The 15,630-nt window shown below is 46.7% G+C and overlaps 1 non-coding gene across 1 annotated transcript; it reads left to right on the top strand.

The window, feature by feature from the left end:
- The first annotated feature begins 14,254 nt into the window (after positions 1-14,254).
- Positions 14,255-14,326, top strand: TRNAH-GUG (transfer RNA histidin (anticodon GUG)). Its single transcript has one exon. It is a non-coding gene; the product is annotated as a tRNA-His (tRNA).
- Positions 14,327-15,630: the final 1,304 nt, after the last annotated feature.

The raw sequence follows: 15,630 nt of genomic DNA, 5'->3' as shown, positions 1-15,630 counted from the left end.
CCGCAGGGAAACAGGTCTGTATGAGCTACATTGTGTTTTGTCTTTGCCTGGTTTAAGTAAAACTATAATGGAAGCTACGAGCATCAAGGTAGGATTCGCCCCGGGCTCGGAAAAAGAGTTAAATAGTCATGTCAAGATTGGCGCTAGGATAGGGCTGAAGTTCTTGTAGAGAATTATGGGGTACCCATCCGGCCCGGGTGATTTGGCAAGTTTTCGTTGGGAGATGGCTTCTATGACCTCCTCTATACGGATGTCCCCTTCTAGGGACGCCGATTGATCAGGGGTGAGAGGTGTAGTGAACCCAACCTCGGCGTCTAGGGATTGATTTGAGTGGAGGTGGGAATAGAAATCTTTAAATCTGTTCGCTATGTCCTTGTCATTGAAGACCAGATCACCCGCTGTCATGTGGATTGAGGGAACACCCTGTTTTTGTCTCGTGGCTCGCAATATTTTTGCTAGACTGTGGTTGCACTTTGCCCCCCGACATAATAAAAATGTTGCAGGCAGGGGGCGGAATATTCCGCTCTATCCATGTCTATCGTTGCCAGATGAGAGCGAATGCTGGTGAGTTGATGCCACACTCTTGGGCACCAGTGCGTTGGTGGATGTGCTCTAGCTCTTTAATTTGTTTATTGAGATCTTCTCTCTTTTCTCTGCAGATTTTATTGACTGTTGATGCGATCGCTATAAATTCCCCCCTTATGACGGCTGTAGCGTTCCCATAGTATTGCAGGCGAGATTTCAGAGGAATCATTGTGTGTAAGAAAGTCGGTAAGTGATTGGTGGATTTGTTTTATCACCTCCTGACGGTGAAGCAGGGTGTCAAGTACGCACCAGTGTCTGGAGGTGGGGCCGTGGGCGGAGGGACATTGAGATCGTAACTGCCCCTTGATCTTATAAGGCAGCTCTGTGTATTGCTATATCTTTGGTCTGAATCCCCTTCGGGTCTAGAAAGTAATCCAGTCTGGAATACGTTTTATGTGCTTTGGAGTAAAATGAGTATTCTTTAGCCTGCGGATGATTAATCGTCCATAAGTCTACCAGCTCCAGATCCTTGAACCATGATTGGACCTCACTTGACAAGGCTCTTGTCTGTCTGTGTCTCTGAGCTGATCTATCCAATGTATTGTTAAACAACAGGTTTAGGTCCCCTCCCAGCAGCACCAGGTCATCACCTGTCATCAGCGCCCCATAAGTGTGTTGTGTAGGAACCCCTCGTGCGTTTCATTGGGAGCGTATATCGAGCCCACCACCAGGGATCTACCAGCGAGGGTGAAAAGATATACTAGAAGTCTGCCTCTAATCTCTTTGGCTTTCTGATCCACCTTTCCCCGAAAGGAGTTCACCACCAATATGGCCACTCCAGCTGTTTTAGAAGGGGAGGAAGAGAAATACTGCTGGGGGAAGGCCCTCGATCTAAGCCAATGACAGTATCCCACAAGAAAATGTGCCTCCTGCAGGAGACAGATGTGTGGACTCCAGATAGGTAAGTATTGCCCTGCGCTTAATTGGGTTGTTGAGACCACTCACATTAAGTGTGAGAATTCTAAGAGGAGTACCTGTCATGAATATCAAGGGTATGCTGCATTTTCCGGGCTATGGTGCCACCACATTCCCAAGGGGGTGGTACTTGATCATGTGGAGACTGTGAATCCCAGGTCAACTAGTCAGTGATATGTCCCATGTGAAGGTGAGTGTGTGCCCCATACGTTACCTGAACAAAACACATTAACAAAAACAATGAACATCTTGCAACTTTGTCTTCGATTCAGTCCTGCAACCTGATGTGGATGCACAGCCAGTCCAATGGGATTTTAAATGTGGCCGATGATCCTGTCCCTCCCCACCCGCCACCTGGCATGAAGCTTCATATAATGCTAGAAAGTGTCCAGGGTTTCAAGACCCGGTTTCAAGACCCCTCAGTTCTCGCCAGGGCTGATGGTACTGCCTCGAGAGCTGCTTTCTGCCCTTTGGCTATCTCCTCTGGATCTGGCTTGTTTGGGATGCGCCACCGACCCTGTTCTATCCAGCCAGGCTGTTTCTATCTTTGAGGCAGAGGGAAGACCCCCCCCTCCTACTGCTCCCCTGGGGGTTCAAGACCCAACATGTGGCAGGTCTCGGTCAGGCGCGGTGCATCCATTGGGGCGTGGGGGCGTAGCCCCCCCCCCGCTTGCAGCTCCCTCGGTGTCTTTGAACTTAAGTAAACTGAATCAGTTTACTTAAGTTCAAAGACGCGAGGGAGAACTGACAACCATGTCAGTCAGCATGACGTCGGACCGCCCACCCCTTCAGAGTCTGAAGGGGGTGGGCGGTCTGGCGTCATGTTGATTGACATGATTGTGGGGCAACAGGCAGCACCACAAGTGCGCATGAGTGGGGACGGAGGGCACATTTTAAGCCCGTGCCCTGTCATGCGCACTTGTGTTTTGACTTGTCTGCGCATGCCCATAAGGAGCCCTTTGGGCTCCTAATGGGTAGGCAGCGGGCGAAAATTAACCGTGCCCTAAGCCAATCCTGGCGCTGCTGGACCCATGCCCTCACCACGTTTTCAACAAAGCCAGCACCGCCATCGCACCCCATCTCCGGAAAACAATCAACATCTCCTTCAAAACAGCAACCTTTCCGGAGAGCTGGAAGCACGCCGAGATCAACGCCCTACTGAAGAAACCCAAGGCAGACCCCAAGGACCTCAAGAACTTCCGGCCCATCTCCTTCATCCCTTTCCCGGTGAAAGTCACGGAGAAGATTGTCAACAGACAGCTGACCCGCTACCTCGAAGACAACAACATCCTGGACCCATCGCAGTCCGGCTTCCGCAGCAACCACAGCACAGAGACCGCCCTCATCGCCGCCACCGACGACATCAGGATCCTGATGGACAAAGGAGAAACAGCCACCCTCATCCTTCTGGACCTATCAGCAGCCTTCGACACGGTCTGCTACCGCACCCTAACAGCACGCCTCCATGACGCCGGAATCCAAGAGAAGGCCCTGGCCTGGACCACATCCTTCCTCTCCGGCAGAACCCAGAGCGTCCGCCTCCCACCCTTCCACTCCAAGACCACCGAGATCATCTGCGGCGTCCCACAGGGATCTTCCCTCAGCCCGACGCTGTTCAATATCTACATGGCACCACTCGCCCACGTCGCACGACAACATAGCCTCAACATCATCTCCTACGCCGATGACACCCAGCTGATCATATCCCTCACCAAAGACCCCCACACCGCCAAAGCCAACCTCCACAGAGGAATGAAGGCCGTCGCCGAATGGATGAAAGACAGCAGGCTGAAGCTGAACTCAGACAAGATGGAGGTCCTCATCCTCGGCCGCACCCCATCAGCCTGGGATGACTCCTGGTGGCCAACATCGCTAGGAACAGCCCCAGAACCCACCGACCACGCACGCAGCCTGGGGGTCATCTTCGACTCCGCCATCTCCATAACCAAGCAAGTCAACGCCATCTCCTCATCCTGCTTCAACACCCTCCGAATGCTCTGCAGGATCTTCAAATGGATTGCCCCCGACACGAGAAAAACCGTCACCCAGGCCCTCGTCACCAGCAACTGGACTACAGGAACGCCCTCTACGCAGAAACAACAACCAAGCTCCTGAGATGGCTGCAACGCATCCAGAACGCCTCGGCACGACTGATCCTCGACGTCCCCCGACGCAGCCACATCACACTCCACCTGAGAGGCCTGCATTGGCTCCCCGTCAACATGAGGATCACCTTCAAACTCCTCATCCACGCACACAAAGCCCTACACAACGCCGGACCAGCGTACCTCAACGACCGACTCAGCTTCTACACCCCGACCCGCAGCCTCCGCTCTGCCCACCTCGCCCTCGCCACAGTTTCACGCATCTGGAAAACCACCGCCGGCGGCAGATCCTTCTCCTATCTCGCCACCAAGACCTGGAACACTCTCCCTACCAGCCTACGACAGACCCAGGACCTGCTGGCCTTCAGAAGACTTCTCAAGACCTGGCTATTCGATCAGTAGCAGCCCCCCCCCCCCAGCGCCTTGAGACCCTCACGGATATGTAGCGCGCTTTACAAATGTTCTGCTTGATTGATTGATTGATTGGCAGCGCCAGGATAGGCTAAGAGGGGCTGCCAGTCCAATCCAGGGCCGTTTGTGACGGCACCAAGCCAGGGGAGCAGAGGTGACGAAGACCGGCTGTAAGGTAAGTTTGTTTTACTTTTCATATTTACCCACCCCCACACAACGCCCCCCCCCTCCCCTGCCCCCCCACGACTGCCTGCAGACATCTCGACTCTGCAGCCCAGCTGGGCCTGCTCACCTACACCACGTTAACCGTGCAATGAACGGCGTCCTGATGAGTCTTCACGAAGATGTATTCCAGGTGTGTCGGCGTGTCTTGGTTATACACGTGATACACGGGAAGGGATCGACACGACACACAAACAGAGATTAGTATGGATACCTGTTCCCACCTCGATGTCCATTGAGACACTGGTGCCGTTGCGAGCCTCCGCACATTGTTTATCCGATACTTAAATCATTTTATTGACTCGCCAAGAGCGCCTTGAACCCGACACGGAGGCAAAGCAAGGTTACGTTATAAATTAGATGATCCTCTATGCTGATTCGTAGAACTAACATTCAGTTTCCGTAATCGGAATTAAAATTCGGACTTATTATCGTCCTTGGAGAAAGATTCTTGTTCGCTAATCTCTGTTTGTGCGGTGCGCGAATAAAAAGAATTGCCGACATTTGTGGAATTAACAGCCCGTTAATATCGCCCGGAGCAAATTTGGAATTGTAACTTGAATCCTTCGTCGCGTCTATGGAAATACCCTTGTTTTTGATCCCTTCCCGTGTATCACGTGTATAACCAAGACACGCCGACACACCTGGAATACATCTTCGTGAAGGGGATACCAGTGATCATCAAAATTGGGATTGCCTTTGATCATAACCACGACCTGCATGTATTGAGCAGTGAGACTTTTTGCTTTATACCTATTTTGACGAATCTAGCGAGTTTAAAGAGTTTGTCCTGAAGAAGGCGCTGGTTCGCCGAAACGCGCGTCGATTACTAAACTCTTAATTTTATTATTCAAAAGTTTTGTCGTAACTGATTTGTTTTTGCTATATGTATGGTTTTCTTTATTAATTTGTATTTTATGTCAAATCTGTATTTCTTTTTTAATTGTGAATTAAAATGATTTTTTAACTAAATGCCTTTTTAATGTGTTGACAATTGCATACTGTGTTTCTCCACCTGAAATTGGTCCCTTATCCATTCACTATTGAATATACAAGTATTCAAAAACTGCCTAGGTTTTTACTTTTCAAATGTTTGTTTCCCTGACCTAGGAGTTAACATATCTATTGCTCAGGGGGTCCTTGTTTTATACGTGACATGGAAGAAACAATGCAGAGGCTTTTTTAATGTAAATTTATTTGGTATGGCCTTGCACCAGGCTGTCAGACATACAGTAAATTAAAGAACATAACTTAGAGACTTGTGTTAGCATCCTGGTTTCCTCCTTAGCCCAAAAGGTGCAATTTTAGACAAATCGCCTTCTATTAATATGTCTTTCTTCCCTTGTATTGCAAACACTGGGTGAGGAGAGAGCTGATTCATACAGAAAGGCATATTTGTGTATTTATGCCATACATGGCCGTTTGTGAAGCGATCTTCTAGTCGCATGTTTAAAGTCCTGCTTTATGCCATAAATCATTGTATGTGCACTGACACATGGTGGAAATTAATTAAGATGTGAAGCCATCACCAGCTGCTATTCAAGACTGGATGCTTACCCGTAATCTGAGTATTCCACAACCCAAGGTAAGAGCAACAGTTTTTGGAAACCACAATGTTACCACACACTAGAATATGTGGTAGGCAAATGCCCTCAAGAAGCCGATACCATATCGGGAGGAAAAAGTCAAAGGTATGAAAAACGTTCTTGCTAGATGAAACCTTCAAAAGACTAAGGAGACCAGGAATACAACAATGGAATTCTACTGGCAAAAAGAGTCAGGATCAGCAACATAAAAGAAAAAACAGCCATGATGGAAAATAAAAGAGAACGAAACCCTAAACTGGGCTAACTGTGGAGAAGCTTTAAAAGGCAGCTGCAAACCCTCAGGCAGATGACCGCCATTGTGGCATAGGAAGTAGAGGGGGTAGCAGCCCAGAACTGAGGACTTGATAGAAGGCAGCCCAGATGAGTGAACTTCACAGCTCTTGCTGTTTTCTGAGATACAAGAACTGCAGGACCATGCAAGGTACGGTGGTCGTGGAGCACCCAGGCGGCAAAAATGCTGCAGTTGTGACCGTATACCCCTCCTGAGGCCCCATGCTTATCAGGAAAGGCCAGAAAAACTGATAGACAAATCTGGGTGCAGGATAGCCCTTCAAGTAAATGAAGAACGGTAACCTACCTCTGGAAATCTGAGAATCACATATCTCACTAACCTCATATTCTGGTTCTCCATCTACCATATATGTGGAGAACTATGACTGGAAGGATAAGGCGCATAAGGCTTCAGCTTGGATACTTGAAAAATAATGCAAATCTTCCAATAGTTTGGAAAATGGGGCCTTAAGACAACAAAATCGATTTATTTGGTTATTACAACTGGACCAAAATATCGAGGATGAAACCGGACTGGCAATTTTAAAGTGGGCAAGAACCTAGAGTCCTGCCAAACCATATCTCCTACTTTAAAGTTTGGGACCGCTCTTCTTAATTTACGGGTTCTAGCCTTCATCACAGTTTTAGACTCTTGTAAATTCTGGGGAATAACTCTTCTTTCAGCATTAAGCCACTCTAGAAAGTCAGTGGCAAATGGCACTAGAGCAGTGGATAGTGAACGAGAGGGAAAGGAATGAGGATGGAAAGCCAGGATACAGAAAAATTGAGAAATCTTGGCAAAAGCATGAACAGGGTTGTTATATGATCTAAAGCCAATTACTGAGCTTTCTTTATAAAGGACTTGGGTATCAGATACCTTTGAACAGCTTTCCTCAAAGGTTTAATATAATTAAGGGTGGGCGTAGTATGCGTAGTGGGGCTACGCAAAGCTACGCAAAGTGGACATGAAACTACGCCCACCTACGCACTTCGCGTAGCCCCACTACGCGCCGCCCGCCTCGCTTCCGCCCTCTCCTAAATACCTAATTAAAGCTAAAGATACTACAAAAGTAAATTAAAGGCACTTTCCTGGTCCGCAGCGTCCCGAGGCTCCCTCTTCTCTTTCGCGCCGCCGCGTCTTCCATCCCAATGCGCATGCGCGGCCGCCCGCACATGCGCATTTCTCGTGAGAAATGTGCATGTGTGGGCGGCCGCGCATGCGCATTGGGATCGAAGACGGCGGCGCGAAAGAGAAGAGGGAGCCCCGGGACGCCGCGGACCAGGTAAGTGCCTTTAATTTACTTTTGTAGTATCTTTAGCTTTAATTAGGTATTTAAGAGAGGGCGGGAGGGAGGCGGGTGGCGGGCAACTTCGCTCCGTCCACAGAGCGTGCGTAGTGTTGCCTACTACGCCTACTTTGCAAAATGCAAAGTAGGCAGCACTACGTACACTCCGTGGGCGGAGCGTAGCACTACGCCCAGGGTTAAATATAATGCACTCGTACCAGGAATTTATACGATTTGGTACAGTAGTGGTGGCAATAAGTTTAGATTTTAACACTGACAGGCCACCAGAAAATGCCAGTGTGACAGAATGCTGGGACAGGCCCTGATTGCAGGCCATCAATGAGCACCAGAGGAATGGTAGCACTGCCAGGATAAAGATTGTGGACCAAATGAAAATGTCTAAAAATGAAATGCCAAGCTTCTACAGAGCGACCCTGTAGCTCCCTGCCCTAGCTGAGCCATACACCAGCTACAATTAACCAAAGGGAGGCTCAGACTGGCGCAGGCTGATGCACCAGGCATAATGCCTTAACATTGACTATTTTTTTAAATCAAAATATGACCAATGCCTGTGGACAGTATTTAAGAGTACAGGTGCTGCCAAATAAAGGTCAGTGGCGGCCACTGTCAAAATTAAACCACTGCCAATACACAGCTGTAAAAGGTAATGAAGCTCTGAGAGACACTGATGCTAGAGTTGGAACCTTTATTAGAAAAAAACATACTGCCCATTAGACTATGTTTTGCTGCCAGCAGCAAGTACTTGAAAATTAATTCTTGTAGAATTATCAGGATACTTTTGTATCACGGTAATTAGCGCTCTGCTTACTCTAATAATTGTTCTTAAATGGCTTAGGTCAGTGGTTCCCAAACTTTTGACTCCTGAGGACCCCCATTGAGTCACCACTGGAAGCCGGGGCCCCCCAAGCAATTTGTATGAGTTAAATTTCAAATATTAAAACAGTAATTCGAAAAAAAATACACACGTGTGCACACAAAACAAATACTCAAAGTACTTAGGGGCAGATTTACAATATGTGACGCATCCATGCATATCAGCAGGGATGCGCCACTTATTGGGCGCCATGCCTCCGCCACCATTGATGCGCCGCATTTACAATGCTGCGCCTCATGGGGCAAAAAAGCACAGATGCATGACGCATCTGTGCCGTAAATGTGGCACATTGCTGGAGTTGCGTCGCAAGCGCGACACAGCTCCAGCAATGCTCTGGGGGGCCGAATGTTGTTAATGCTGCGTCAATCCTTACGCCTGCTTCAAGTAGGCGCAGGGTTTTGACGCAGCATGGGCCCCAAAGTGACTGAGTGAAATCTTGTAGATTTCACTCAGCCACTTTTAGGAGGCGTTCCTGCGCCGGAACGCCTCCTTCTGGCGCAGGGCTTAACAACGTGGCGCATCTCTCAGATGCGTCACGTTGTAAATACCCTGCACAATGGCGCATCTTTTGCGTCGCCGCTGCATCATGAAAGTGATGCAACAGTGGCGTAAAAGAGGAGCAAGGGGCTTGTAAATCTGCCCCTAAGGATTTTTGGGCCAGATGTACGACCATTTCATTTAGCGCCTCGCAATTGGCGACACATTGCGAGTGGCAAATTGCGAGTTGCTAAATGAAATGTACAACAGTGTGTTTAACAAGGTTTCGGATTCCCAATGGGGTCGCAAATTGCGAGGTTCATTAATATTAATGAGCCTCTCGCAATTTGCGAGCCTATTGGGAATGCCAGCCCTCCTGGGTATGGTGCCTGCTGGGCTCTGCAGGCCACCATGCCTGGGACTGCTTTTAAATTAAGCAGTTTAAAAAAATGCAGCCCATTTACCATGCATTTAAAAAAAAAAAAAAAAAAAAGAAACATTTTTGTTTCATTTTCTACGGGCAGGCAGAGGTCCCTGGGACCACTGCCTGCCCTTTAAAAATAATTTTGCATGCATTTGCAAAGGGGAAGGGGGTCCCCTGGGGACCCCTTCCCATTTGCAAATGCATTACCATCTACTTGAAGTAAGTGGTAATTGCGAGTGTTTTGCGACCGCAAAACATTTGTACATGGTTTTAAGACTCGCTATTTGGAAGGGAATGCCCCTTCCAAGTAGCAAGTTGCAAAACCTAATTAGCGAGTCGCAAACAAATTGCGACTCGCGAAATAGGCAATGTACATGGCCCAATATGTTTTTACATGTGAAAGCGGGTTCACGAACCCGTTCATGCATATAAAAACGGATCGTACATCTGGCCCGTAGTATTTTATATTGAAGTAATAGCCCCTCTGTCACATGTATTTCATTTGTTTTATAGCATCTCTGATGCTATTGTAGATGTCAGAGCACTTTACATCACACACATATAAAGACATTGAATCGTACATGTAAATCAGTGTGTATATAAAATGTTTAAAGGGTGCTTGGTCTGGAAAAGCACAAACTCAGGATTCATAACACAGTGGCTAGCACTGACTAACATTAAAAATGTATTTCCACCCAAATAAATCGTTTTAGCAGCATCAGGATAATGAATAACTGGGAAAAAACAAAAGTTACTAACTGGTACCATGCAGTTTGCAAGCAGCTCTCTGATGACAGTTTATAGGTCCCTCTGCTACATTACGATTGTCACTTATGAAGTGCACAGTAACAAAAAAATCTCTGTGACAAAAGCAGTAACCACGAACCTATGCACATAAAATGCTGCTTTTTAAAATGCATGTTACACGTTCTTTGCAATAGGCACATTAACCCTCTGTGCTACATTAGTTAAGTCAAAGCTGCCACTAAACAAAAGTCTCCCCAGCTCAGGCAGGTACAATAATCACTGGCTTTATCTTGACACTTTTATTGCTGCTGGAAAGCTGCTAATTATGCAAGAAACTTTTCTCTGCTTTTAAAACTGTTGCCTGCGGACCCCCTGGGAATGTGTCACGGACCCCTGGGGGTCCGCGGACCACAGTTTGGGAAACACTGGCTTAGGTAGTTCTAAAATGTTTTTTAAATGAATTGTGTGATTGTTGTTCTTGATTTATGCTTCAGAAAAAATACCAGTTTTCACTGCTTTTCCCAGTAATTTTGTATTTAATCAGCCAATGCTTAAAAAGACAGGGCACACTATTAAACAAGCATTTGCAATGCAATAGGTCTCGCATTTACGAGAGTTTTAGCTATTGGCATTGTAAATAACAATGCCGTTTATTTATGTGCTGTTTTTTAAACAGATAAATAAAATGCATTGTCATTTACAATGCCAAAAGCTTAAACTCTTGCAAATGCAAGACCTATTGCATTGCAAATGCTTGTTTAACCTTAATTCCTGCCTAAACGGTTTTACTCCGGGAGAAGAAATCTTTTCTTGAAAAAAAAAAGAATTAAAAAGTGTAAGGAGAGAAAGGCATTATTGGTGTAATCCTCTTAGCCGCAGTCATTTGAAGAAGGGCAGTTTTGGAGCCTGGGATGGTGTGTTGTCGCTCCAACCCCCACCAAACTGTCCCAAGTCCTCTCGAGCTACAAGCAACTCAAAAGGCAGCACCTAGGCTTCTGTTCTCGGCTCTTCGTGCTCCTCTTTCTGTGCAGTGCTGTGAAGCTGAAGAGTAAACAGAGCCGCTGCTTGACTGGGCCGGAGCTGCCAGGACCGCAGCCCAGCTGGGTCGCAAGGGCAGGACATGGCATGCTCGAAGAGAGAAGGGTAGTGCTGCTGCTGTCAGGGATGCAGCAGGGGCAGTGGCACCAGGGCACAGGTCAGCAAAAGGGCCTCCGCGTCCGGATGGTGGCTGTTTTAATACCAAGCTGGGTTCCATTTCCCATGCTTGCTTTGGTGTCCACTGGGCCTTAACTCTGCTATTGGCTTCTCTGCCGCCCGGCTGGGGTCTCACGCAGCCTGGAGTTGTTTTAGCCTAAAGCACTGTAACAGTGGTGCTGATGTACTGCTCATCTGGTGTGCCAAAAACTGAAGGGGCAGCCCTAGGTGTGAGGGAGGGCAAAGCAGCAGCTGTGCTGCTTGTCTGAGGTGCCACAGTCTGAAGTGGCAGTGATGGCCGTCAGGGAGGGCAGTGCTGCTGCTGTGCAACACTCACTGGTGCCTGCTGGGAAGTCCAGCTTACCAGGTACACTATGTTTCTAGAAGCGCAGTAGCTTGGTGGTTCAAGCACCCACGAGAGACGGCACATGATTCATTCTCTTTTTTTTTTTTTTTTAATAAAAAAACGTTTTATTGCATGAAATCAGCCCTCTTAGAGAAGCCTCCTTTCAGGAGAGCGTGACACAAAGAACATATATTTGCACAAGACGTATGGAAGATGCAAGAAGTGCCTGGGAACAGCCATCCTCAACCCTTTAGCCCGGTGTCTGGGCTTTACTGTTGGTGCAGGCTCTAGGATGAATGTCTTGCAGCCATTTCATTGGCTGTTAGCTGATTGAATGCCAGAAGCACTGGGAGTCCATATTTGATTCTGGCAGTGTACAAATATTTGATACGAACATTCGGCGTGAAGGTGTGCTTTGGTTGTTTTTTTCTAGTTGTCAGAAGGGTGTTTAGCAGGGAAAGCAGGGAGGGCAATTCAGGAAGAGATAGTCAGAGGATGGGACTGAGCTCAGCCTTTCCTGGAAGCTCATAGACTTGGTCACGGTTACAGAAGAACCCTATGGTGACGCGGGTAGGGTTGCACCCGGGACCTTGCATTAGCCAGATTGAGGGAGGTGCTCAACACTGGATGCAAGTGTCAAAAGGGGGCATTCCTTATGAAGGGAATTTAGTATTCCAGCTACAAAGTGCACTGTCCTGGTCAAGACAGTGGAGACCAAAGAGGGGAAGGTCACGTCCGAGGCATCCGATTTCTTCACCAAGCCTTGACTAACCAACAAAACTTTTGACTGTTCCTGAGTACCTTCCGTCAGCTCAGCCTCTTCTGGCAAGGCAAGCCAATTTCTTAGTAACATAGTTTCAGGTGGGTATTGGCAAATGGGAATATATGATTCATTCTCAACGGGGCTGACTGCATCAAAAAAGAAAGTGCATTTAACTGAACCTGTATAGTTGTAAAAATTAAAAAAAAACATGTTCACCCCAAAGGAGCCTCTTGGCACAATATGCCAGCTGCTTGTTGTTATCCAATTCAATGGTACCCATTTTACTGAACGGTGAAAGGACACACTAGGATTGAAACCTATGCCCTCGGAGTAAAAAAACGATTACGGATGTGGGTGCATTTGGTTGATTTATCGTCTGCCATGTCCAGTGAAAGCACAATCCCATGAAAAACAAGGAGCGAGGGTGGTGGTGGGAGGTGACGACACCAAGGGTGGATGGCGGCGGAGGGGACGACAGTCATGGATCACTGAGCACTGACACAAGCATGAAACAAAAAAGAGTTCTCCAAATTATAATTACGCTGTGCACGCGTAATGTAACTGTAGTTGGTTGGTGCTACACTGATAAAAAAATCTGAAGTGATGTTCGCTTCCTCAACCAATTACGGGGAATCAAAGAAGACCGACACTTCACTTAACAAATAGTGAGCAGCAGGCAGGAGCTACCTTGTTTTACTTAATACTACAGGTCTTGCCAACAGCGTATGCGCTGCCTATGCTCGACCTAAAACTCAGCCAAGTGAGGACCCTAGCTGATACCGTTCCAGATTGGCCTCATAACTAGGGCTACCATCTCGACGGTTTTCTACCAGCAACACTGCATTTGAATGTCCCAGCCATTACAAAAATAAGTTAAATCCCCAAAAGCCGTTATTTTTGCCGTTACTTGTACATACTTCAAACAATAAATATAAATTGAAAGCACTTTTAAATATTTTCTAGTGCTCCCTTAATGACCCCTGACTAATAATTAAAGTACACAAATGCCGAAAAGACATGTTACACATTATTACGTACGATTTTCTTTAAAGCCGTTTTAGGAATAAGGTCAGGGCCTTTGCAGATTCTTAAGACCACACCTTACGAGCTGTTTTTCACTTTTGGAAAGGTGGCAACTCTACTCTTAACTTAAGTGAAAATAGAACTAAATGGCACTATAGCAGTGGATAGTGAACGGGAGGGAAAGAAATGTGGATAGAAAGCCAGGATCCCTACAAATGCCCAAAGTGAGCACATTAATAGTATTCCTCTATTGCCTAAAGTCCCTTTATTCTCTGAACCCTACAAACTTCCCCTTACAGATTCGATGGGACAGACTGAACTAGACAAACGGTCGGTTTTGGTGAGAGTTTTTAGAGCAGTGCGTGCCTCGCCGTATGTCACGTGGCTTACGTGTGACGTCTTTGTCAATATTCGTTTCTCCAATGGGAAAAGGCTGCTGCTGCTTCCCGGAAGTTACTGGCAGCCTGCGATCTGGAATAGCCACATCCTCAAAAACTTTGCATGCGATATGCACATTCCATTTTAATCTGTACTGCAGTATTTTTTATCTGTAACATGTAAGTCTTTGAAGGTGAACTGTATTGTGTAGGAACGTGCACAGGTTTGTCATTAAGAAATGTATTAATTTCAAAAGATCTGCGGACGCATTTTTTATCTTAAACTGTTAATGCCTTTTCTGTCGATGTCTCTTTCGTCGTCTCCTCCGCTGTCTGTATTTCATTTAGTAACGCTGACGTGTTTTCTGCGTTCATACTTTTCGTAGATAAGTTATACAGCGTCCCAAGGACGTTGATGCAGTATATTTGATATGATGCAGTATATTTGATATTTGGAAGAGGAGCACAATCTTAGGGAGCTCATTGAAATATTGGGTGGTTTTTGGAGGCACAAAACACACAATAAGTGTAAAACAGCTAAGGGACACCAGTGTTCTACAGGGTATAACAGTTACAGCCGGCGAATTTGTCGGAGCCCAAGTAGCTCGCCGTGATCGTATAGTGGTTAGTACTCTGCGTTGTGGCCGCAGCAACCCCGGTTCGAATCCGGGTCACGGCATTGCGGGTGGCAATGTCACGGCAGTTGGGCGAAATTTTTGCATGGCATTATTTTCTTTTATAAATAAGAGTTGAAATGAATTTTCACTTTTTATTACCTTGGCCGAGTCAAAAGCTTATAAGGCACTAAAGTGCACACACCTAGAAGTGTACAAGTGGTACGTATACATTTAGCATATACAGTCTTATTGTTTGATGATTAATAGGAGATGCGATCACAGACCAAGACGTGTGCTGTACGTTTTGTTATAAGCGGAGCAAAGCTGTTGCCAGTCTCTTGTTTAAGTACATATGTGGTGTTCATTTTAAGCTTAGGCGTCATTAAAACAAAATTAAGCTTGTCTTCTATCGTTTTATATTTTTTACGTTGAAAAAGAATCACCAAGCGACCGATCCATTTTTATCAGCAATTAATACAGCAAAGAAGAACTGATGTTCCCGAATGTTACTTTAAATGGTATTTTTATATGTATTTATTGGTTTTTTTTCTCTATGTAAAGCGCTTATGTAGTTTTTGGTAGGCATGTCAACGTTTCGCCTAATTTGTTAAACAGTTAACATTTCGTGGGTAGAAGGGTGGTATTCTAGAGTGCTTAGTAAGCATACTAATTAGTTGGCACTGTGCAGTGACTTCATATGAAGTGACATCAATTGAAAGTGCCTGGCCTTGGGCCAGGCCCTTCTCCCAGTCTCCCCTGTTCTTGCGTCTACAAAGCTCATTTCACTTGACCTTTGGCCCTGCAAAATAAGCAATGTGCCCCGGGCATGCAAAGTAGACGCTCTGTGCAGGATGTGCCTCTCTTTCATACCCTGCCCCCCATCCGTTGTCCAGCTGCGGTGGAGGAGCATCTCCCCACTGCCCTCTGAGCAGTGCAAAAAAAGAAAAATAAACTTATAATAACACAATGGTATTATCCTTTTATGTTTCCATACTAAGCCAGTTTTGGGGTAGGGCTGGGCTGTCGTCACAGCCAGCAGAGGAGTAGTGGTTGCTGCACTTAAGTGAGCATGACGGTTTGGCCGGCCGTCTTGGGCCCACCAAACTGTCATGCACACTTAGCATTTTCTCCACCTGGCTGTATTGCAAAGCCTGGGTGGAGAGCATGCACAGGCTCCTACTATATGTCTGAGCACCGAAACAGGTCGCACAGACCAACTACAATGCTGCTGTCATGCTGGTGACAGCAGCGTCAAGATTGGCTTAAGGGAGTCTGGGAGCCTATGTGCTTCTGGGAGTCAAATAGGATGAAGGGATGGCGACAGAGGAGCAGCGGCAGCTGTACAGAGGTGTTTTTGTTGTTGCCC

The sequence above is a fragment of the Lissotriton helveticus genome, chromosome 12, assembly GCF_964261635.1.
Source record: "Lissotriton helveticus chromosome 12, aLisHel1.1, whole genome shotgun sequence".
In the NCBI taxonomy this organism is placed as follows: Eukaryota; Metazoa; Chordata; class Amphibia; order Caudata; family Salamandridae; genus Lissotriton; species Lissotriton helveticus.
This window is presented reverse-complemented; position numbering and strand designations above follow the sequence as displayed.